Here is a 26,929-nt window from a genome sequence, read left to right as displayed (position 1 = left end):
AAAGGAAAAAAAGGCTTGAGAACCAGGCAGGTGGGGGGGTGGGGGGGTGGGGGGTGGTGGTGAAGAAAGACAGAAAAAGAGAGAAATCTAATCCTTCAATGTGGTATTTGCACTACGGAAAACTCTGGGATTCAGTACATACCTCTGTATTTTCTTGTTTGGCTGTTGCAGATAGTACTTTTTTGTCTATAGCAGCATTCTTAGTAAAAAATGCACCTTATTTTCAAATATTTTTATCCTCTCGTTATATCTTAAAAAGCACTGAAAGCTTTGTTTCTGCTTACATTCTGGCTTCTGTTCAACAAAAAGCATTACAAGATGCTGTATGGGTGCATTAAAGATCCGGGGGGTGGGGGTGGGGGTGGAAATGCTGCTGGATTCTGAGAGGTTACTGATTGCCATCATTCTGTATATTTAGACAGCTGAGATGTTCAAGCAAACAGAAATGTTTGTTAGGTACAAGGCTGTTTTCTAGCAGGAATAAGTGAATGAATTTTTCAGGAAAATCTATGAACAATAGTCCAGGTCACTGAAAACATTTTGAGAATTCCACTCCTTCCCATTAACTGTATAGCAGATGTGTCAGGAGTAAAATCTACATAAATAAGAAAGAGTTGGAGCTGTATTTGCAATCATAAATTCCCATTTTTTGAAGTTCATCAGCAGAAAATATTTTTGCATGACATTTCCTAACCTTTTTGTTTTCTGTGTTTAAAGGAGAAAATTATAGATGATGTTGTAAAAACTTTAGCTGGAAACTCAGACTTCAAAAAACTGTCAAGTTAGGGCATGTAGAGTTCATAGGAGGTTCACCTTGCTCTGCATTGGCTGGTATTTTTTATCTCTAAAATCTGCAGAATGCTTTCACCAGGCATTTGAGCATATCTGCCATTAGGTAACCTTCTTCGACATGGTTCCTATTTCTGCTGTAAAACATACAGGAATCACACCACTCCTGAACTGCTCTGCAGATTCTCCTACTCCTGCTGCACCTTTCAGGTTCCACAGGGACTGAGTGAAATGCTTCTTTTAAATTTCTAACTGAAAATGCTCATTACATTTCAATCTATTCTAGGTAGAAGAAATGCAAATGCACTGTAGATCAATACTGTAAATGACATTACTAGAAAAGATACAGTCTTCAAGTATGTGATATAAACTTAAAATTCAGACTAGAAAATAAGTTGTGGCATTTTAAACTTTTTTCCAGAATTTAGGAAAAATAGTCATTTATTAAAGGGGCGCTAGTCATTTAATGGTTACTACAGAACTTAAAGAAATCGTTTATAATAAATCTATACTATTAAATGTAAATTAGATCATTTGAGATTAAAGTTCATCCTATTGAATTAAGAATTAATCATTAAATTAAAAACTAATGATTGCTGGGTATCTATTATTATGGTTTGATTAAATATCCAATATGAAACTAAATACATATATGTCAGTAATAGATACAATTGGCATTCTAAAAGATTGCAGTTTCCAAAAGCTGAAAGACTAGTGGTACCATAAATATCTCGGGGAAAATGGGAATCCAAACACAACATATTATTTTGTCCAGGAAACCTTCATGAAATAATTCTAATGAAGTCACGGAAAGCCTTGGCTAAGAAGGGAAGCCGCATCACAAGTATTACTAGATACAGTCTGAATATTGAGTTTTTTACTTTATTTCTAAGTCTGTACTTCTGCTTTACATTCTTAGAGCCAAGAATTTTAAAACTCTACCAAATACCCTACCAAACAAAAAAATAAAACAAATAGTAAACTTCAAAACCACAGAATTTTCTAAACGTTAAGGAAGATCAAGTTAAAAACTTAAAACTTTTGAACTGTGTTTGCATTCAAGCAACTTCCTTGATGAGTTGCATATGAACTGTACTTGCAGTTGAAGAGCAAATTGGGTGCAAAAGCTCAATCTGCCAGTTTCAGATACACATGAATGAGGTTGGGTTTGCCCTTGCATCATTAGCCCTGTTTTATTTTCTTCCAGCTGTGGGTTGGAGACCACATTTACAATCACTAATATATGACATAAATATACTGTATTTATGATATATGGTATAAATATCACATTTATAAAGCAGTTAGATCTCAATGAAAATTTAATTTCAGAAATATCAGCATGTCTGTCCTTGTACTGCTTATTGCATAATCTTGTGTGTTGTTTTTTCCAGAGAAAACTGCGGGTTTTTTCCCTTATGTAAGTCTTAAGGCAAGCAAAACTAGATACAGACTTTTGTATTCTGCAGTTTTACGAGTGTCAGTGACATTTGACAAGCTACATTGTATGAGGTTTGAGACTGAGAGCTGTTGTGGGTTTGTGTGGCAGGGTTTTGGTAGCAGTGGGGCTACAGGGGTGGCTTCTGTGAGAAGGTGCCAGAAGTTTCCCGTGTCCCATGGAGCTAATATGAGCTGACTCCAGAACAGGCCTACTGCTGGCCAAGGCTGAACCCATTAGTGATGGTGGTAGCACCTCTGGGATAACATATTGAAGAAGGGGGCAAAAAAACCCTAAGCAACAAAATTGCAGTGGAAGAGAGGGAGCAAGAGAATGTGTGAGCAACAGTCCTGCAGACACCCAGGCCAGTGAAGAAGGAGCCGGAGGAGGTGCCCCAGGCACTGGAACAGAGATTCCCCCTGCAGACCATGGAGGTCCACACTGGAACAGATACCCACCTACATGACATGGAGGATCCCGCACTAGAGCAGGTGAATGCCCAAAGGAGGCTGTGACCTGTGGGAAGCCTGCGCTGAAACGAGTCCGTGGAGAGAAAAACCCACACTGAAATGTGTTTGCTGGCAGGACTTGTGACCCTGTGGGGGACCTACAGTGGAGCAGTCTGTTCCTGAATAACTGCACCCCATGGAAGGGACCCACCCTGGAACAGTGTGTGAAGAACTGCAGCCTGTGGGAAGGACTAATGTTGGAGAAGTTTGTGGAAAACTGTTTCCCGTAAGAGGGGGACCGGATGCTGAAGCAGGGGAAGAGTGTAAGGTGGAAGGAACAGCAGAGACAATGTCTGATGAACTGACTGCAACCCCCACTCCCTGTTCCCCTGCACTGCTGGGTGGTAGGAGGTACAGAAATAGGGAGTGAAGTTGAGCCCAGGAAGAAAGCAGGGGAGAGGGGCGTGGGGTAAGGAAGGTGTTTTTAAGTTCTATTTTTTGTTCTCATTATCATAATCTGATCTGAATGGTGATAAACTGATTTCCCCAAGTCATGTTTATTTTGTCTGTGATGGTAATTGCTGAGTGATCTCCCTGTCCTTATCTTGACTGATGAGCCTTCTGTTATACTTCCTCTCCTGTGTCCAGTTGAGGAGGAGGGTGATAGAGTGGCTTTGGTGGGCACCTGGAGTTCAGTCAGGGTCAACCCACTAGAAAAGTGTACCTTATGTTTTATGAGCAATTCATTTAAAACGAATGATAATGAAGGGACAGTTCTCATAGTTTCCCTCATGTTTCAGTTCTCCATCGATTATGCAAGAATTATGAACTGAAGTTATATTTCTTTGAACTCAAACATGTAAATCAAGTGACCTTCTTTAAATGCTTAATACTGCCAAACTCCTGTTCCATGTTTGATTGCATATAAACAAAAAAAAAAAAAAAAAGGGGGGGGGGGGGGGGGGGGGGGGGAGAACAAAAAACTACATACATCCCAACAGAAACATATGTTTTCATTTCTCTTAATTTTCAGTGTCTATTTTCCAGCACTGTTTTATTCTGAAGTATCATTCCAGCTAAAGTGCATGGATTTCAGACGTTTTATATTATGCTCTTAATTCTTCAATTCTTACAGAGAATTAGCAATTAATTTAAAAGGCAACTCATATATAATCATAGGCCAGCCATGTTCAGATTTTATTATTTGGCTCAAATTGACTACATGTGGTCTAACTCAGGATAAATCCTCCTTAGCTTCTGTCCCCTGCCTTTCTGCAGAGCCATTGTCTTCAATTCACAGTATGTATTAACTTACATTGCTTCTCTTTTCTGATGAAATAAGCTCTTTACCTCTTTCCTTCAGTTTATGATAACTATTTTCTATATATCATTGAGAGGCCTTTGTAGGCCCACTTGCCTATTTTCTAAAGTGATTTCCTTCCATTTCATATGATCATACTTTGATTGTTCTTTCTTTACCAAAGAACTGGCCCCAACACACTGAATTCTTGTTAAGTTTGCTATTCTCCAACATACTGGAAGACAACTAGAAGGCTACATGAACTTAAAGATGGATTTAATGTAGTAGAATTTATGTAAAAGACTATACAAAATACCTCTATACAAAAGAAATAAATTGATTTGAATTCTAACAGTAATTAGAAAAATTGAGAACTGGAAACACTAATGCTTGAAAAAGAGGAAGGGAAGGAAGTATTTTTTTTTTTGTTCATTATGACACACCTCTTTAGAAATGTTTATTTAAAATTATTTGGATTTATATTCACTGTCAAGAAATAATGAGAGAGATTTTAATAACAATTTTATGCATGTAAGTATCCCTTGGTTTTTAACTGGATATTAAGCAAATACACACTTGTACATTAAGTCTTTAAATTCATATGTCAATAGGAATTCAATGTCAAGATTCATTAGAAAAGTGTATGTGAAATTATGCATAGCTAGAAGATACACAAATATTTATATACACACATACATTTTCTGTACACAGGAAGCATTGAGTCTTTTGAAGCTGATGTTGCTTCAGAGGAAGAAAAAAATTAAGTAACTTAAATAATTAATGCCTGAAAAGCATGATTTTTTAATGCACAGAGGAAATAAGGAACAACTTATTCAACTTATTCTTACTGAAAATATTATCTTACTTAACAAGGCACTGTCAAACTGAAATATAGCCAATTTCAAAAATACATATAAAATTATTTTCAGATATTGTATATGCTAGTTAAACTCTCTTTCACCTGTTGTCATTTTAGAGTGATGATTTCCAACTATAATAATACTTCTGCCTTTATGAAACGGAGAAACGGGGGAGTCTGTATAGCAGATATTACACAAGAAGCTGAAACTGACTTTAGATACAGTGCTTTGAAATGCATAGAGTAAACACACTGAAAAAAAATTAGATTATCCTCCAGTCTCCTTTCTTTATAGAAATATGGTCTGTTTCTTGTAAGTTATAACAAAAGCAAGCACAACATTTTCAAACAGAAGTAATTTTTGAGATGATAGTATTCCTTAAGACACTGATATATCTGATTATATTATCTAGCCCAGAAAAGCAAACTGCCACTGCTTCACATTTGCAGATGAAAAATATCAACAGTGGAAAATAAGAACGGACTCAGGAATACTAATAATAAAAATCAAAACTGAAACATAACCTATTTCCCTAAGCAAGAAAACCCAGGAGGCCAAAAAATCTGTTCTGCAGCACAGAAAACTCCACTATGTACTCCACTTCCTCCTCCTAGCAAAAAAAAATATAAAAAAAATAATAAAAAAATACAATTGAAGAAGTAATCAACCTGTTCTTCTTTCAGAAAGAGAATTAGCTGGAACTATTAAAAAATACTTCAGTATTTTAAATTACTTTTAATACCTGAAAATATTTTAGAATTTTTTTAAAAATAATGTTTGTGCAGTTATGCAAACAATTCATAAAAAGCAAAACCCAATGCTTCCATTCAAGCCTTTAATTTCCAGAACCAGATTCTATCTGTCTAGTCTATGGAACTGCAATTACTTGTACAGAAAAAGTGAATTATCAGTTCTTTTAGTAGAAGTGATGTCAGCCTCATTTGTTGTCATGAAACAGAATGATCAGAAAATGTCATCCAGAACTGGAGACAAGTTTACTTTCTTTCTTACTTCACTGTTGCCTCTTAGGTGCTGAACCAATGTGGGAGCAACACTAGAAAAATGAGGGATTTGTCATTTAACAAACAGACTCAAAGTTTAAGAAGCTGAGGGAAAGGAAGGAACTTCGCAATATGTGACAGCAAGTTGAACAACAGCTATGGATAACCTTGTGTGTTCCTAAAGCAGATACAAAAAAGAAGTGTGGTAATCTTTCTGGAAATATGGGAAAAAGTTACTAATAGTACAAGACGGTAAATTTACTGTGAGACAATTACACTTCTACTGGCTTCTAACACATGCGACTTGGGTGTGGGCGAGTGGATACATGAAGTGATAACACTTGTAAACCACAAGAAAATAAAATTACAGCAAATAGAATACTTTTTGCAAGATAACCTACACTCTGAGAGTTTCAGAATTAAGGTCAAAACCCTTACTCTCTAACAACTAATGCAGATATCTTATTCTTGGCTATGCATACAGCCTCATTTTCTACAATGTGTGATAAAATCAGGGAAAAAAAAATGAAGAAATTTGATCTTCATTTAAGGTTATCGCTTCTTCCCAGCCAGCCCCTCCCCCACCCCACCCCACCATTAACTATGTTTTAGCTACAAATGCAGTGCTTATAACATTTCTATTTAAATGATAATATAAGTTCTATTTCTGTCTCTCAGCCTTTTATCATTTAGGGAAATTATTCAATTCTTCTAAATCTCCAACAGAGAGAAAGATTAGGAGGACTAGACAGCATTACAGGTAGATAGTTGAGAGAGAGACTGTATTCCTTCAGGTAGACCTGAAGAATTTCACATTAACTGTATCAAATTACCACAGCATGCTATACTACACTTTTGGTTTATGACCACTTTTTAAAGGAGATTTAGACAGTGTTCAGTTCCATAGAACTCAAGTAATCTAGGCGGTCTGACAGGATTATTTATAAAAAATAGCGACAGCTGGGCACCAACCTATCTCGCTTTATATGTCACCACTTGCTCTGAGTGGTGAGTAATAACCAGGGTTAGTGAAGTTGTGAATGCATTAACATCAAACAATGGAAAAGGCAAAGGGAAAGGTAAAAACATACAATAAAACCAAACAGAACAAAATGTCTTCTGTAAATTGGAAAACCAGAGCATAGTAAAATACGCTATGGCTACTTTCTCTGAACATTTTGAGAACTGCATTTTCCATGCAAAGGTTTTATAACCTCAGAATCATGCTCCTTTCACCTTCGTTAGGGGACTCTGCAAAGGTTTAGTGTACATTGGGATCATTTAAATTTTTTTTTCAGTTTGTAGCAAGAAAGGTCTTTCTGGGATTTTCATCACAGCATCTCTGCAACACTTCTTGAAATGACGTATCCGTGGTCAAATCTGTGTTGCAAAATGATAAAGCCTAAACAGAAGAAGCAGTGAAATTCCAAAGTAATATCAAAAATACTGCTTAGAGCTGTCAATTGTTTGTCACTGTTTTCCTGCATTTGAATTTATGGGAAACAAGATAAACTAAAACAGAATAATCTTCCATCAGATAAATATTCCCTAGGCTGGAAACAAAGAAAAAAAAAAATACTGTAATGAAAACTTGAGGTAGGAATGCATATTTTACAGCCATCATATCTTTAGCTCTTGCAGAAACTTGTCAAATCAGTAAAATATTGTTATTTTGTGAACAACGCATTAATACATGTGGTCTAGTGGAGTAGGAAGGTGTCTGAGATTTTTTTTTCTGTTTATTATTGATCTCAAGGACTAACATGAGCAGACCTAGGAAAGTCATAGCAAAAACTCAGAATTGCAGGGTGACTGACAGGGTCTGGATCATTATGAAGTTTGAATCTTAATACCTTCTTTTTCTAGCAGTTTTACCATGGTTCATATGCAGACAAGAAATCTGCTGCCCTTTGAATATGACATTAAATATCACAAGAAGTAAGTTGGCATTTCATCAATTCTCTTCATATCTCTCCTGGATGTTTGGTAATAGACTGAGATCTCCACGATTACAGTAGTAGGGGAAGACAATGATCTCCAGATCTCAGTCCAGAGAGTTCTGTAATTATTTGAGCAGAGTTTGAACCACTTGCTGTGCACGGTCTTCAGGAGACATCATGAAAAACAGATGTTTTCTGAGAACTTCAGGCATTGAACAGTGATCTGTATGCTGACAGAAAGTTAAAAATTGAAGTTAGTAATTGAAGTAGAGGTTGATTTAAAGCATGTAGAGAACAAGTAAAGAACTTCTTTAAAAAAAACCAAAAACCACAAGTTAACTATGAGCATGGGATATCATAGAATGAAGACATGAAGATTTTCTCAATTCTACTCTAACACTTTCTTAATGCAGTAGAGTATCTTACTCAAGCTGTAGATTTTAAGGGAACTAAAAGTTATATGCCCATTTCTCAAAGCTGAGATCTTTAACTGATTTAGAACACCAGTATTGAAGTACTTTTTGACTACGATTCTTCCACCTGTGCCAGAGTAATACATCCATCTTGATGTATCGTGAGGTGTCGGCATTTTCCTTTTTATCAATGATAAACAGAGTAGAGATGTGTGTGTGCTAGCATATTTAGAAATTTAATTGTGTTGAAGTATCAGTTATTTAATATGGAAGAATTATATCTGAAAATTCTGGAGTAATGCATTTGCAGAGACATCCAGGAATTATGTCACGGTCTTCACTTTTCTGACCACTAATTCTGTTACCATTACCACAAAATAAGGCAAATTTTTCCATGTTCAAAATCAATATTGTTTGTCTTCTCTAATGTGTACAAAACAGAATTTAAGACCTCACATTGAAATTTCTTTTATTCTTTTCTGAAGGAAAATTTTCAGTTTTAGCCTGATCACACTACTATGTGAAATAACTCTGCGTAGTAAAGGTAATTCAAAGATTAGGCATTTATTAAATCAGACTGAAATAAAATTGTCCATTAGTTTTTTTTCTGCAGTGTTAGCTGTTACATAAGTAAAGTTTAAAATGGCTTTTTATACTTGGGATAAGATAGGAAGGAGAAAAAATATGAAGAACCTGGTAAAAGTATTGACTGTATAAGAAGCACTGCAGTAATACTAGCTTTGAATGTTATGCGTATGAGTAAACATCTACAGTGGTCAAATAGCATATCGCATTAATCACGATAAAAAAAGAAAGAAACATGTTTAAAATGGTCTTTGTATGCATATTTTGGATGTACAGATGCAGATGCTGCTGAAACCTAACTATTTCAAATTATTTGCTACTTATTCACACATAATTACAGGTAATTTCTAAAACTGAGTAAATAAATAAAAATATCAGAATTTTAATAAGACTTGGGAAGATTTCTGTAAATTTCCATGAATTTTAAGAGCCATCCAAGTGGTCACTTGGTGAGAGAACTGGGAAAGAGCAAGCCAGAATCAACAGAACATGAGAAACACAGTAGGAGTTTCCAAAAAACCTTAACTCTGCATTAGCACAGTGGAGCAGCAGCACCTGAGTACCCTGGGATCTCTGAAGGAGAGGTCAAATAAAGGATCTGTGAGCCATTAAATCCAAGGAAAAGACAGAAAGCTTGGAGCCAAACCACTTCAGAATAAAACCATAATTACTCTCTAGACGTCATGTCTATGTCCAAGGTAACATTAGCTATGATCATAGAATCACAGAAGCATAGAATAGTGTGAGTTGGAAGGGACCTTAAAGATCATCTAATTCCAGCCCCCCTGCCATGGGCAGGGACACCTTCCACTAGATCAGGCTGCTCAAAGCCCCATCCAGCCTGGCCTTGAGCACTTCCAGGGATGCGGCATCCACAGGTTCTCTGGGCAACCTGGTCCAGTGTCTCACCACCCTCACAGCAAAGAATTTCTTCCTAGTATTTAATCTAAATCTCCTGTTTCAGTTTAAAGCCATTCCCCTTGTCCTATTGCTACAAGCCCTTTTAAAGCGCAAAACTGCGGCAGGCTGGGAGCCACCACCAAAGCTACAATGACTATGAGCTGTTGGTTGCTCCCTAGTTTATCACTGTATTTAAACTGGCTGTAGGACCAGGTCTTACAGATAACACAGTATATGAAAGGTTCATATACAGTCTAGTAAAATAAATGGGACTGAAAAAAAAGAAGACTGAGAAGTTTACAAAACAGCACAAGAAAATGAGTCTTCATTGTTCACTGCACCTTTAAATACAGCATACTTCTTGCTGAAACCACGCACATTTAGTATTTTAGTTGGGAAGCAGCATGCTACAATTCCTCTGTTTCTGTTTTTTTTGTTTGTTTGGTAGTTTCCCTCAGTTTAGAATAAAGTAAATCAGGCTGAAAAAATGGGGATTGCTCTATATGTATAGCAACAAAACCATGACAAAAAGATTGATGTCTCTATTAAAGAAATAAATGAGGGAAATCATATCTTAGTTTTGCTAAGGCTGTGCTTGCTGTTCTCTTTCTAAGTACTTCACAGTACAATTTGGGGTTTGATCTAAAAAAAAAAACACCCCAAAAAAACCCCACCTTCATCTGGCAGTGGAAATTTAAAGCCACAAGCAGCCAAATAGGCATTTAGCTTTGAAAATATCAAAGAAAATAGCAAAGTATTCATGTCAGCACCCAGACTCCCAACAGACTGTTGCTTCAATGAACAAAATCATTTCATGCGATTACGTGACAGCCTCCTCAAGACATTGCAGAGGATAAAACTGACTTGTGGGGTTTGTTTGTTCTTCTTTTCAGTAAATAAAACCAACAAGACACCTTCTTATATTTGTTACCACAAAGAGAGCTGCAGCATCTGTCATAACGAACAACGGGGAAGATTCTGGGTATCCATATTTTTTAAAAACTACTTGTAAATACATAAGGAAAACATCAGTGGTGCAGTTTGGAAGGTTACAGATACCCCTCCTCTTTTTCTTGCCAGTGCTTCAGTTTGCAACAGCCACTCAAATGAAATAATTGAAACTGACATTCACTTGCAGAAACTTGGAGGAAAGCTCTCCAGCGAAAATCCATTAACATTTGCCTTTTACCACTTAAACTCCTCTAGAGCAATGGATGTTAACAGGTTCTGGATTGAATCTATCAAATGAGTGAAAAGAAGAAAAAAAAAAAAGTCTCCCAACAGAAAGTAAAAGTTATTGCAATTCTATAAATTAAAACAGTGCTGATGGCCAGTCATAAGAAGGGAAGCAAATATAAATTAATGGGCAAGTAAGCATTCATTTGTTACTGTCAGTGTAGTCCCTCTACCCCTTAGACTGCAGGAGCCTTAGACACTGAAGATCAATGCAAGTGAGCAAAGCTGCACTGCATTCAGGGTTTACAATTTGAGGAACAGTAAAGCTGTTGGTCTGACTAGACTGCCTAGCTGAGCCCACATAGCTTGGACACGTTTATTATGAGTCATGATATTCTTTTGAACTGATTCATGACTTAAGCACCAAGGCTGGTAAGGTAAGGCAAGCAGACAACATTCAAACATATTTCTTCCTCTGCTGTGTCCCCTATTAGTCTAAGAATGGGGAATTATAGGGCATGTTAATTGGTTGTCTTACATCTGTAGAAAGCTTACATGCATGCTGTGTGTTCATACAAGTGTCTTTCAAGCATTTTGCTTTGCTCGTGAGTCAGCTGAGGTGTAGCAATAAAAGCCAGGTTTCACTCTAGGCTCAAGGACTTCAATCAAAATTACTTTGAGAGATGGTAATACTAAATGTTATCTCTAAAGCAAATTTAAAACACTGCAGCCTGGAGTTCTTGACTTCTTGGGTTTTCACATGAATATTTATTGTAAGTTTCTTGAAAAATCAAAACTGTAAAACATAAGGGGCAGGGCACTAGATGAGCATTTAAGGGACCTATGACCTGTGTTTATTTCTGTCTTCATGACTTGGCCTCTGTAGAAAGTTATACCACCCACCACCACCCCAATCTATCTGTTTCATCCATTTTTTCTGCAAACTTCCAAAGGCCAGAACATGCATTCCTGTGTGTATGAGCATCCTTCATTACAATAAGAGTGCTGTTATGTTGTTTTATTTACTATTATATAAACATGTTTTGAAGTACTGGTGAATAATACTGTTGTGAAATGAGAAATATATTACTCTATAGAAACAGAAAAAAATGCCTCATGGTGGCTGCTGAATAATATAAATGTGAAGTATGTATACATAACACAAATCAAAGTTTAGAAGAAACAAAACTTGCAGGTTAGAACTGGTGAAGGGTGACAGTCATCTCTCAGTATTCAGAGAAAAAAATAGCCTCAAAACATTTTTTCCAGGAAAAGTATCCAAGAAAATTTTCAATGGCAGTAAATTCACATTCCAGATTCTTTATGAGCCCTAGCCAAAGGCAGTAATTTTTAAAAGCGAACTGAACTGTAAATCTGCAATAGACTGAGTAATCTGTAAACCCTTTTACTATGAAAGATGACAAATGTGGATAAACAAGTATTGTAATTATGATGTCTCAAAAGACTTTCCTTGATTTTGTTAACACTAATATCTAAAGACTGGTATTGCATAGTAAATGCTTAAATGACCAAACTGAACCTGATCTGAACCATATGATGTTTTTTGTGTTTTCCACATGCAGGTAATACGAAATGTATTCTCTGCTATCATTATAATGATTCTAAAAGCCCATAAACCCATGAAAGAACTGCTGGAATTAAATGATTGTTCTTCACTGACAATAAAACCAGAATTCTCAACTTAATCAAACCTTTTTTTTTTAATCTTTCTTCTTTTTTTTCCACAGATGAGTCTTGTGGAATATCAAACACATACGTAAACTAAACCCCAGTAAGCGTTCAATATGTATTTTGTCTGGAAATAATGAATTGTAAAAATTTATGGTCACAATATTTGTTAGATATTGAAACACTGAAGAGCATTTTTGTAAGAAAACACACCCACCCTAAGAAACATGCTTTTGTCTGCCATGAATTATAGCAATATCCAAGAATACACTGGAAACCTGAGGCTCATCTATTCTTTCCATTATTATCAACACCCATCAAATCAGAGAAGTTATTTTACTATGCAAAAATCAGTGTCTCATGAAGCAGTATTAGATCCACACAGGATTAAATGAAGTTGATGAATGCCAACAGAACTTAGAAATAATAGAGACAGGGGAAAGGGTATAGTCATTTTCTCAATTAGATTTAAATTCTATGTCTTAATTGTACTGCTGGTCACCAAGGTCCATTTCTGTGCAGGGAGTTTGGAATCTTCTAGACACGAATCAGTTCTTAATGCCTACAATGACAGTGTAATTGAAGTGTCTTATTTTAGGAATAGTTACTCCTATCTCTGCATAAATCCCTATATATTTTTCTATCTTATTATCTGTCTCATTTTATCATATAAATGACAATCACAAAGCTTCCCATTGCACTTAGTATTAATAAACCACTTGACAGTGTCTGAAATAAATCAGATAAACAGACCTGAAACTGACCCGCCAAGACTTTAGACAAGGCATACATCCCACAGGTGGGGGACATGGAAAATACACTGGACTACAGAACTTGGTTTCACTTCTCAGTTGTGCCCTGACAACACCTCAGGGTAAGACTAAAGCATCTACTGTCATGGCCTTTCATCTGCATGCCCTGGAAGGAAAATAAAGGGGGACAATCCAGACCTAGCAGCAAACTAGCACATGGCAGGTGGGTGATGGACCTATGTCTCAGCAAATATACAGAGATGCAATGCAAGAGTGAGAAATAACCTGTAGTTAAGCTGAAGATCAGTTCTTCTTGGCAACTTTCTTTTGGTGGTTGCAGAACAGCTACTGAAATCAAAGACAATAAAAAAAATAAGCTCATAAGAGCAAAGTGGTAGCAACTATTATGTTGGCAAAATGAAACTAGAAACAAAGGAAAAAGGACTAACTTTCTTGTACCATCAACAGTTGGTACTGTCTTCTCATCGACTTTCAAATTTTAAAATTAGCAGAAAGCATCATACTTCATTTTTTTGACATATTCTTCTGCAGTGGAAGTGTATGAGCAACTGTAAAACCCAACCACTGTGTCAGATCCTAGTCATCTCATTTATGAAGGTTATAATAAGCTCCACAGTGTAAATGAGGAAAGGCAAGTTGCTCAAAAGAAAAAAAGTTAGACTGTAAGCCTGAAAATTACATGCTTCAACACAATTTTTCTGATAACATCCTAGTATGATTTTAATTCTAAGATTTTAGCCTTATTATCCAAATTATTCAAGTAAGCATATGTATTTGAGGAGTCATGAATCCCACCACCAAGTGCTGGTCTCTGTCCTCAACTATCACTGAAAAGGTAAAGGTGAACACAACTTCTCTGTGACCTTGTCTGCCAAGACATGTATTTGTAGTTTCCTATCTAGGATTCCTCCAGAAGTTCCCAATATCAAGGACAGAACAGAAATTGAGGAATCATTCTGCCTTCTTAGCTTTGGATGTATGTGACTCCTAACCAGGGAACCGAGAGATAGTGAGGTGGTCTCCTTCTTACAGATCTCAGCTGGTGTTCTTGTTGTCACAGCAGCCACAGACAGCTTTGTTTGGACAGCACGGTGAGAGATGAACCAGACCTCTCTATGCATCAGGAAGTTTCCTCATGCCCAACACTTCTGAAGACTGAATGATGCAAATAGGGTAGTTTGTACCAGAGAAGCTATCCTATTGTGACACAAAAAAATGTAGTTAGCATTTGAAGGAAAAAATTACTTCTACCAAGGTGCTGCATGGCTGGAATTGCTACCAGCAATGTATCTACAATGTCAGAGCCTCCTGGGTCTGAGATCTCAAGCCTGAATTCAAACTTGACCACTTAATGCAGCAATATCTTGAACCTGAAATGCCTGATTATTTTTATTGATTGGAAAGTTTAGGACAATAATGGTATTTCCTCGGATGCCTTCTGACAATTAATAAAGTAAGCTCCTAATTTAGACACTTACAAAGAATGTTAAAACTTACTGTACTACTCATAGTTTCAAATAGAAATTCATGTAAAACTTACAAGTAATATGTTTTCTGTCTGCCTAATATTTATTCAAAACTCTTTCCCACTGCAGCTGGGAATGCTGTTTCTAACCACCAAAGATGAGTGCAGAACACTGGGGATGTAGAACAATTGGCATTGTTAAAGGTAACAGGGAGAGCTTTCATCCAAAACATACTACGTATACCACAGATGCTCATGTAGCTCCACAGTGCTGGTAGTGATAAATGATGTACATAATGAGTGAATGCTCAGATGCAGCCACACATAGAAAAGGGAATGTAAGAGGAGTTGCTTGACAGCAAGAGACAACTGATTTTATGGAGAGAGCAGGTATGGCATTTTTTTTTTTCCCCTTGCATATCTGTCTTCATACTCTCTAAACGCTGGGACTTGTTTTTGACTCCCCCAGGGTGCTCTGTTTCAAGACAGAGTGTTGGTCATGAGAGCAGCAAAACCCTAATTTCCTCATATCTATAATAGGGTTGTATAGGTATAGATGGTGATCAAGACCATTTAAAGGTGCTTTTGTAAACGTATCCTGCACTTTTGAGAAAGCAGTGTGCACATTCAGAAGGTAGGTCTGACAACCAGAAGGGATCTCTGGTTCATTGTGTCTCATTATTACTCCATCACAATAGCTAGCATGTTCCTAGTTTTCCTCCTTTCACTTTATCTATTCAAGTATTTTCCCCAGTTTCAAATTGTCTGAGTTGTCTTAAAGTGCATCTCTGTTGTTTGAAAGGGTGTACAGGTTTTCCAAGCTAACCTGTCTCATATACTGAACTGCATAAAGAACATTTGCAACTAATTGAAAACATGCATACACTTCACAGATGAATGCCTCTGCATTATCTTTCAATTATGAATCTTAACTGCCTCTATTCTTCAATATCTGGGTTTGAAACCACCTTCAAACCCTGGCTGAGAAGCTCAGTAGCTTGTGTAAGATCTGGAAGATGAGGAACACTTTGAGTTTTGGTTCTGTATTATGTCAGATCCTGTTTATGGGGAAACATTATAGTCTACACTGCCTACACACTGACTATGGCAAATGTTTAATTAGAATAGGCATAATTGTCTTGGAAGCATCAGAGTGTGAAAGCAGGAATCAAAGAGTTTACAGTATCTGTACCAGGCTCTGATCTAGCCCCAGCAAAAATAAGTAACATTTTTAAGAAAATGATAGACCTTTCCTTTGAGCTCCTTCCTTCCACAAAGGTACAAAGTCCATCTCACCACAGTATTTTTTATGATATTCTAAAGAGAATTAAGCAGTGAGAGAAAGCTTTATAGCCTCTGTAAAGGATGAAGTATTTCTATGCAAACTGCTGAAGTGTTGGGGAGGACTGTTTGTATGTTTTCCTATGGACTATGCTAAGAAATTGCAAATCTAAAAAAAAAAAAACCCACAAAACCACCAAAAAACCAAACAAAAAATGTGATTCACAGTCTAATAATTGTTTTGCATAGCCTGAATCCAGTGTTATCCCTCCCATGGAAGCAAACTGAGTTGCATTTTCCCTTGCAAAAGTGGTTTTCTTTTCACACTACCTGCCTAGCCGTGCTTGGTCTTCAGTTGGACTCCTTGATTTACTTGCTTATGAAATACATACTAGCCACAAATATTAATTCTTTGCACCTCTTCAGGGATGTAAAGAAAGACCCACATTCCCCTCTATCTATTTGTTAAAGTACAGGGTGGCTCAGTTGCACCTCTCAAAGCTTAGATGTCTAGAAGCTTTAGTATATTACAACATATTTATTTGAGTATACATGGGGATAGCCAAATGAGATTAAAGAGGAAGAAAACTCTCAGGTAAGATAAGATGGCCTTTCATTAAGTTCACTTGTGGTTGTCATTCTGCTATGCAGTAACAGGTCTGGGTCACTGAAGGTCAAGTCCTAATAGGATAAGTCAGTAAAATGAAGTCTGTTATTTTCTTAGTATAATTTGCTATATTTACAGAAGTGCACTAGTACATCCGTATCAGAGGTAGATAACAAACAACAGAGAGAAGTTCTTGTTGGGTATTTTGGTTAAAATATTAATGATAACTCTCTGACAAGTAGGATTACATAAAAAATTACTCAAAAAACCCCACCACTTTTCAGGCCTTTGCTACAAGTCCACCAAAACATTTCCAATGCAACATTGTCCTCTTGCATTCCTTCACAGCTATAACCTTGCTTGTGTTCTGCAAAAAAAGAAATGACAAAGCTGTTTATGCAGTCTGTAGGCCTTGCGTGATATCTTTCCACATATAAACAAAATAACACATGATCATTGACCTTTTATACAGCAACAACAAATCTTAACTGATACAGTTGGCTATATTTGTTAACTTCTAGTAGTCAATTTAAGCTTACCATAAAATCACACTTCTGTATTAGAAGTGCCTTTCTTTGTGAAAAGAAATTTTGCATATTCCCTTTCTTGATATGTATCTTATTCAGGCCTTGCTAGTTCATTCTTAATTCACATAGTCTTTGTGGAATTAATGTGACAGATTCAACAATAAGAGCACAGAAGACCCAAATGATTTTTATTTAATAGAGCTAACTACCTTTCCCAAGGTAACTAACGAGTCAAATTGCTTAAAAGGTCTTCTTTATTGGCTTGAAATACATATTGTTTAGTCCATAAACAACACTTTCATTGTGTTATATAAAGTAATGTTTAGGGAACATTAGTTTTTGTTTGATTTTTCTAAACACTGAGTGAAAATATGTATGTATATGTGAGCATGTGTGCATAAATTGTTTAATTTTAGCAGTATTTAACTCATACTTGCACAGAGCAATACTGTTTGGACTCGTGATGTTGCAGGGGAAAGAAAGGTATGGCTACCTCTCTCAATTTGTTTCATTCTTTCAAGTTTTAATTTTTAAGTCAACAATTTTCTCTAACCATCAGTCTCATTATCTACAAGCAAAACAAATATAATTAACATGGGATTTGTTTTCTTCATAAAATTAATGAAGTTTCTGTCAGAAAACACAAAAGCAAAATCATTAAGTTAAACTACAAAAGTGAGATATCAAGACTTTGAATACCCAGCATAGGTATAGGCAAGATGATAACGAATAAAGCAATTTGCAGTGAGAACTATTCCTTTTGAGTTTTTCTAGATCTACCAGACTGCTGACTAGAATCCTTCTTAGATTCTGGGTTTCAGAGGTGCTCTTGGTTCTTGTGGTCTTTGCTACATGGATGAACAAATGGTCCCATCATCATTTAATCTGTCACATGCCATTTATGAAACCCAGGGACTAGAATGATCTTGAGGATACTGATATATAACTGTTTCAGCAAAGAAAGGTTCTTTATACTCCCAGTGCCAGTGTCCTCTCCTTTTAAGTCTCAAATATGAAATGAATAACCAAGAGTGATGACAGATGAGGTCCACACAATCATAATTATTAAAGTTGTGGAAAATCCAACTATAATTTCCTGTGAATAGATAAAAGCTAATTGATTTGTCCTTTCTGTGTTTAAGGCGTTGAAAATTTTACTACTCCTTTTAAAAACTTAACACCAAGAAACTGCAGAATATCTGATTGTAGGCAAGGAGGAAAAATTGGAGGAAAAAGGTTGGAGAATGTGGGATTAATTTTCAATACAGTTTTCTGTATGTGAAATACAATTATCTTTATGGCAAAAAGAGCATCAAGCTGCAGTAAAATAAGGTTGATGACATGGCTTGGCTCTTGTAGAACATTTATTATCCAATTCCCCAGACTGTTGTGGCAGACTCACCAGGATCTTAAAATCAATTTACTCCTATTTCAGATAAAATTGAAAGGAAAACAGGGACAGGAAACAATAAAAATCTGTTAGAAGACGACAGATGCAATGAACAATGAAGCTGATGCGCATCTCCAGATTGTACAATTCATTTTAAGTTAATAGTATATAATAGATATTTTATCATGCCTTCAATGTTTCAGAATGTTTCTGGGTGCCTTTTTATACTAAATATAACTAATATTATTTTGTCTATGTGTGTGTACATAAAGATATATATCCATAACAATAAAATAGGCTTTATAAGCTTGGGTTGCTGACCATAAGTAGAAGTTAATAAACAGGACTGACAACTGTAACTGGAAGATATGGTCAGTTCAAAGATATAAATACAGTGCTTAAGTCAGTAAAAAACTTTTAAAATTATGGAGTAATTCCACAGTTTAGAAAATACTTTTTCTATACTTTTAGGGGATAGCTTTCATAGCAAAATAATGTATCAGTTTATTAATCTTTAGTATTTAATATTTTATTTTAATAACTGTATGAAAAATGGAGTTTTGACATGACTGCTGTGATGTAAACAAATACAAAGCCAGTATAGTTCTGCTTCAAGTTTTGTTTGGATTCCCTATATTCACTATTTATTCCTTTTTAATTGTGGTTATCTGAATTCTTGGAGAAAATCCCAAACTTTGCTGAATTTAGAAATCAGTCTTTCATACCCATCCCTAATCAGTTCATTTGAACTGAATGAAGAAAGGATATGAATCCAAATTTGAAACTTCTATCTCCATGTTAGATTCATATGCTTTGGTATAGTACATGTAGCAGACATCCGTAAGAATCTTCCTGTGGGCAGCCATTGCAAACAGAAAAATAACCAGATTCACTGACATGATAAGAACACTGCAGCACTGAGACACAGCCTCACCAATAGTTGCAGATCATCAAACTTCAGTCTTGACCTTCAGCTTAAAAAGAGATATGTAGTATGGCAGGAACATAATCTTATTATGGAAAGAGTATATGGTGCATGTGAATCTGCCTAAAATCAAAAGCATAGAGAACTAGAAGGTGAAATCACTTATGATGAGCCACTGCTAACATGGGTAGCTACTTTTACTTCTCACTTTTGCACAAATACCGTAATTAGCATTGCCTCAGCATAAGAACTCCCTTGAAACAATCAAATTTCCTTTACTGTTAACTAAGAATGATGTTGACAAAACGGTAAAATATTTGGAAAGTCTAGCTGGCAAATGGCAGTGTAATCACCACACACACACCTTTCTGCTTAAGCAATAGCTCCCAGTGGTGGTCATCACAGCTGCATCTGGCTTAAGCTGGACTTTGAGAATAACAACAAAACAGCTAAGGTTCATAAATTTTGCTCAGCAGTTGAGGGCTAGTTGAGCATGTGCCAAGTGAAATACAGCTGGTATGCAAATATTACTATAAGTCAATCATCTTACTCCATAAATAGTGGACAGCCTAGAACCTGTTGAGCTCTCCTGCATGACAACAGGCTGCATACGAGGATTTCCCTTTGAGTAGGGATACCTCCTAAGGTTACTCCTCAAGGTTGAGAGATTCCTTGTCCCAACAGATTCTATAGCATGATAAACTCTGAAATCTTAGCGAAGTGATACAAAGGATAGATTGTGCACATACAATCCTCTAGATGTAAATAGTTGACTAAGTTTGAATCCAGCCTCTCCTAAACTCCTCTCTGAGAGGGAGATGAGAGCACAAGGGAGAGCTTTCTGACCCCCATGACTCGACAGGAGGGTCTCACTGACAGTTTTGTCTGACCCTGTCCTCTATGCAGTAAATAATCAAGTGTACCTTGCCATCACATCTTGTTAAACCACTGCCTCATTTACTATCAAATTCTGTTAAATTGTTGGTTTATATCAATAAACATATTGCTACTTCTCTAAGTGAAGCTCATCACTCCATTTTGCAATGAGGCAGCATTTCACTACTACATACCAAGACTTTTTTTTCTATGATGCTGCCAAACATAAGGGCTCTTTCTGAAATCTGTGCAGGTTTATCCTGCTTGTTCCCAAGCCTTGGATGTGGAGATAAAGAAAAGGCTTTGTTCATTATCTGGGTGCCAGGCTGCAGTGTGATTATGCCTTAAAAGAGGGGTCCTCAAACTACGTCCTGTGGGCTGGATACAGCCCCCCAGGGTCCTTAATCTGGCCCCCGGTATTTACAGAACCCTGCCCGGGGTTGAGGGAGGAAACCAAGCAGCCGCAGATGACTGCCTGCCACTTCATCCATGTGCCAGCCCCCTGTTTAAAAAGTTTGAGGACCCCTCCTTAAAATGTAGTGAGGAAGCAACTAGCACTAAATGTGGCTCTCTGAGCTCACCTGCAAATCAATTCTGTGCACACCTGTCTGCAAAAAGGGGCTGCCCAGAGCCTCCTACATCTTAAATCCTAATCTGGGAAGAAGAGACATCCTCAGATGAGCATGGAGGGAGAAAAACAGCTTGGTTGAGTGTGAACTGGCTACAAAGGTGCTTTATTGCACATATTGCACATAGAACTTGGGTGGATAAGCAATTGTATATAACCAGCACTTATGTATGCAGTAAAGGATCTCACATGGGGTTTGTGCCTTCATATGCCACAGCTGAATTGTTGTGCAAGCAAGGACTGGGTTGGAGTTTCAAATATTTGGTTTTGGTAAAGGACCTCTGTGTATCTGAGACAATCTAGAAGACTATGCCCATCTTATTAGGTGATAATTTTGTTGAAACCTGTATAGTAACCAAGATATGAGAGCAGGACATGTAATTATTATTTGTCTTTTTATCACTAGATACTTTATCCAATGTTCAAGGTATCAAAAACAAGCAAGCTCAGAGATAGATACATAGGCCTCATAAGCAGAAACGGGTAGCTGTTTCCCAGGAGCCTTAATGCTGTCAAAACTAAACTGCTACCAAGCCATACAGTTTAAATTTAATTTTGATGTCTGTGTGACCCATATCACAGTATGTGATACAAATAACCCTGAGCTACTGTGGTTATTTCTGCTAATACTTTACTGATGCTAACTAATGGCTTGTTCAACTCAGGCTTTTTATAAAGGTAGAAAAAGAGACAGAGGAAACAGAGCAACTGTGATCAGCACTTGAGTAAGCAGAAGAGAAATGTTTGCTTCATTGAAAACTTTGCTCAAATTTTGAATAAAGGCATAGTATGTTATAGAAATCAAAACAAAATAACTTGGATGTAGTTTTAATTTAGTGTAATTCTTCTTCTTTATTATGTGTTTTTTCTTTCTTATTTGCTTAGACTACAAAATTCTGAAATGCCAGGATATAAAGTATGGATGTGTATACCTATATCATGTAAGTGAAAGAAACAAGATAGTTTCCATAGCCAATATTCCTAAGCTTCCCATAATATAATTTCAGTTACAGAAAAGGGAGATTTTGTTTACTAAGTTTGCTGTGACATTTGAGTTCAGTTATTGCCATGGCAGAAGACAAGCCGATTAGGTCATTTGCATCATCTAAATGGAATTCTGAGTAATGTCATCATTCAGTGGGTCACTGAGAACAGAAAAGTGATTGTATCCCATCAAACCAGGCTTTATAATCAAGTAAATAATACTTGGAATGTATCATTAGTCTGTGCAGATAAAAAGTCTGATTGGCTATATCCAGATAAGGAATATGGACTTTAAATTTGAAAAGGATACTTACCAGGGAAAAAAAGAGAAAGCACAAAGAAGGAGGAGAAAAAACACCTCTTAAGTGAATCCAAGTTTACAGTCAAATTTCTTCACATTAGACTGATTTGAGATAATCTTTGAAAATTCTGTGATACAGCCAATAAAAAAGTATTTTTAGTAATAAATTAATTCCATATATAGGCATTATAGTTGGTTTAATCCAGCGGAGACAGTAGTGCACTGTGTACCTTTGACATATGTATGAAAATAAATAAAAAAAAAACAAACCACAACCACAAATAACCCAAAGCCCTCAAGACCCCTAAATTTTGTGCAAACTCTGAGCGGTTTTCTCCTTATCTAGCTGAATTAATTCCGTAATTCTTACAGCTATAAATATTCCACTTAGTAAATAGCTCACCAGGTCAATAACACACCTCAGCAGATGTCAACGATCATTTTTATAGTGGATTACATATTTAGTGAGGTAGAAATGTTCAAGTTATGTTCATATTTCAAGAGCAATAATAGGACACGCTATCCAAACCAGCTTTAAACTTGTACAGAAATATTTAACTTTGGCTGCCTGAAGCTCTTGACATTCAATCAGCCCCAAATGGTTCCTGACAGTCCAAACTAGAAAATGCACTTTCATTTAAAATGTATACTAGCACTGGAGATGTGTTGAAACCTTTGTGTATTAAGTTAGCCTTTGTCAACAGAACATTGCAGGGATTTACATGTGTTAACAAATTACTTTCATTCAGAACGCCAACCTAACCTGAATCTCCCGAGTTATAAAATTCAGTATGATCAAAAAAATAAGTGTCAGTCTAGATTCGATTATTTTGGAATCGTAATGTCCTCGCTTTCAGTACAATTGGCAAGAGTTTTAAGAAACAGGAGAGTGTCTTTTATTGAATAGTATATGAAGTAATCCTGAGAATAATATCATATTTAACCTTTATACTATAAAGAACATATTCACACATCTCTGTATATCTTACCTTAGGCCAGTGTCAAAGAGGATATGGAGTTCAGTCCTGTAAGGTACTGAGCACAGTGGCTGTGATCCAGCAAAGCACTTAACTATGAGTTTAAATTTAAGTACATGGATGATGCCACTAACTTCAATGGAATTATGCTTAAAGACAAACTAACCTTAAATGCTTTGCTGGATCACAGCCACTGTGCTCAGCACTGGGTGAATGCAAATCCAGCCTGAGAGGAGCATTTTCCTCTCTATGTTTCCAGAGAGAGTTCACAAGATAGATACAAAGTTCCTTTGAGGAAAGAGAGTTCATGTGATAGCCTGAACAGGTTCAGAAGGGTGAGATGCTCTATAAATCTCTGGATGCTCATGTTTAAACAAACAAACAAACAGACAATACCCTTTGACTTTCCCAGGTTCAGATATTAATTTATTCATTTAACATAATGACTGAGTCTAGACAAGGGTATAGCTAAAGCAGGAGAAACAAAGTGAAAGTGTAGAGACACAGGCAAACAACATTCCCTATTTTCCTTTGCCAAATTTCGCTTTTGATTTTAACTGCAGCCTCTGTTACTTCTGTAATTGGAAAGAACAAGAAGTCTCTAAGTTTAGGAGTGTATGAATACCCTCACAGAACACATGTCAATTGAAATCAGACAATACAGTCTATATAATTAGACATAAGTGACATTCTTACAGGCCTGCTGCCATTCCAGCTGAAAACAACAGGAAAGTGAGCTTAGGAAACAAAGACTATTTCAAAAAGCAAAAGCAAGCCTGTACTTTTCAGTATTTTATATTAAGATTACTAGCTTTGTCATTTGGTATGCAAGTTTTGAACTATCCTTGGCTCCCACCAGTGTAGAGAGGACCTGGTTAAGAGCACTGGAGCCTGCTGAAGGCAGGGGAACTATACTTGTCTTTCAAAAAGCAAAGGATGTGAGAAAAGAAAACAAATTAGGTGTACACTTCCACCACTTACTTAATCTTGATGCATTTTGCACCAATTCTTCTCCGCTTGTTAATTATTTTTAGGCCAGGTTGCCAACTCAGACAAACCTGAAAGCTTGCCTTCAAACAGTAGCTGTAACAACTACACAGGGTGAAAATGGTCTGTGGAACCCTGGCTTACCAGGGTGATGATATACTTGAACAAACATGTAACAGCTGCTACATGCTGAACATCTTGATGGCCCAAATGAAAACCAAGCCACATTAAGCTCCCTGTAAAAAGAAAAAGAGAAAATGTCCCCTAAAAAGCATGCAAAAACCTAGGATTGCCTCAGCAAACTTGGCCACATGTGGCTTTCTCGAAGGCTTGAATCTTATTTAAAAATAATACGCAGTACACACAATAGGGCTCCATATTTCAAGGGAAATAATTAAAGACAGCATCACATTTTCTAGCTAACAACTCTCATTGAAGCAATGGGCAGCTCTGGCAAAAGTCTGTCACAGTGCACCCTGCAGTACAATCAAATCAAACTGATAAAGAATTCTGTCAGAGGCTAGTGAACATGAAACACTTTTGAAATACAAAGTGCCCAAGCAGCTCAGCATGTGTACTTCCCTCCCCCTCCCCAGGTTTATCGTATTCCTACAATTCAGCTTCTCACGTTTTCATCATATTCATCAGTCTATTCCTTGTTGAGAAACAATCGTATCCTAGTAATCTCTTGAAGTCATTTATATTCTTTCCTTTACTCTCATTTCCTTGAACCTTGTTCTATGGCTTTATTATTTTTTATAAGAGCCATGCTCCAATTTTCTATTTACTCCTAGATCTTTAATGCTATAAAATATTCTTTAGATTCAAAATCAGTCACCAACATGTATCAGTTCCCTTTATAAAATGGAAAGCTTGATTTCAACGCACTTCTTGAAATCTGAAGAATGTTCTGTAGTCATTCAGGTACATTTTATGTTTTTCATCAAATATACATAACAATATTTTAAAGCAGGATGTGGGTTTTTTCCACTATATTCTCATAGATCTACCTTTCTAACTGCATAATCAAGTAATTTAAAACCATAAACAGTGAACTGCCTGATAACTGCTTCCCATTGTACACAGAATTTTATCCTTCAACTTATGAAGCAAATAGAGAAGAGGTTACTAGTTGTATGTGATATAGGAACTCATTACCTAGCCTTTTGAAATGCATTTGCAGAATAACCTGTGCTCTTAATATACTAGAATTTTTTTAAAAAAGCACCTTATTTTTGTTTGACTGAAAATTTCACTTGGGTCCGATACGTGGAAAGATTTTACCCTGTTCATTGATCTAACTCAGGTAAGAGGTACTTACACTTTTCGAAGTCCAATCTCTTCCATAGCACATGTAAAATGTCTGTAGTGATGGTAACAGCTCATTTCCTAGGAGACAAGCTTCCATCAGGAAATTCATCATCAGAATTAGCATTGTTTGGGAACTTCACCAAAGAGACTGAGAATTAAATACTCTCCAAAAGACAATTGATTTCTGGGGTTATACATAGGTCTGGATTGAGGCATTTGGTGAAGCTCTCCACTGGTTTCTGACTACAGCAATACCCTGCTGAGGCCCACAGCAGGTGATACAGTTTAGGGTTGATCTCCAGGTTTGTCCTTTATATAAGCTCTTGGTTTGTTATCACAGTGATGTTAACTCAGGTTTTGAGCACTTAGGTAAACTCTGAGCAGTCACTGCATGCTGTTTGCAATTGCAGCACACAATTGAGCACTTGATTTGGAACCCAGACCATGGGTCAGCTAGCTCAAATTGAAGGTGCTCGTTAACTCTAGTGAGAAGTCTCCAGCTGTGAATATCCATCAAGTTAAGATCAAAAGAAAAGTTGGAGCCTGAATTTACACTTCAGTAAAAAAAAAAGACATTCAGAGTGCTTTTTTTTCTATTTATCTTTTAAAGTCACAAGGAAGATGAACAGAAGAAATCTCACGCAGGAAGCATGTTTAGGTAGAGAAAAGTATATTTCTTCTATTTTATTGGTACGTGGATATGTTTGCTACAGGCTTCTATCTGTGTCACTCTTGTCAGGTTAGGGATCTGTTACTGCAGTCTAGTTCCTCTAAACCCAGTGGCACAACTAAAATAAAACTCAGTTCTCAGGAAAACTAGCAAATGCCATTCATTTTGGGAGGCAGTGGAGGCATTTACCATTAAGTTCTGTTGTTTGGAATGAGTGACTAAAAATAAGCACAATTCAGACTTCCTTCTGTTGGTAGGTAAGTGTTTTAAAATTTGGTGAATGGGAATTTACATAGTAAATATGTTACTTCTGTGGTCATTTAACCAAAATTTAACCACATACAGTCCTAACATAAGGTCTATCTTGATATATCTACCTTAAGTGCCTGAAAATGAAGCTTTGCCTCTAAATATGTCAACAGATTTCTCAAAGGATGATTCAAGACTTAGCAAAGAACCTAAAAGCCCACCAACTTCTAAATCAGATAACCAAAGTTAAATGAGGTTAATACATGAATATTCATTTTAGCACAGCCCTGAGGACCCGGTGCAGAAATGGGGATCTTGAAATTTCTCACAGGGCCCATATTTAAGGTGATGGCCGTGAATAAGGTGAAGGGATTATTTTTGACCTTGTAGAACAGACAACTGCAGAGGCAGGAGTCCCTTACAAAGCATATTGTGCCAGCA

This window comes from Falco rusticolus, chromosome 3 (genome assembly GCF_015220075.1).
Source record: "Falco rusticolus isolate bFalRus1 chromosome 3, bFalRus1.pri, whole genome shotgun sequence".
NCBI lineage: Eukaryota > Metazoa > Chordata > Aves > Falconiformes > Falconidae > Falco > Falco rusticolus.
The sequence above is the reverse complement of the archived record's forward strand: the minus strand, read 5'-3'. Positions refer to the sequence as shown.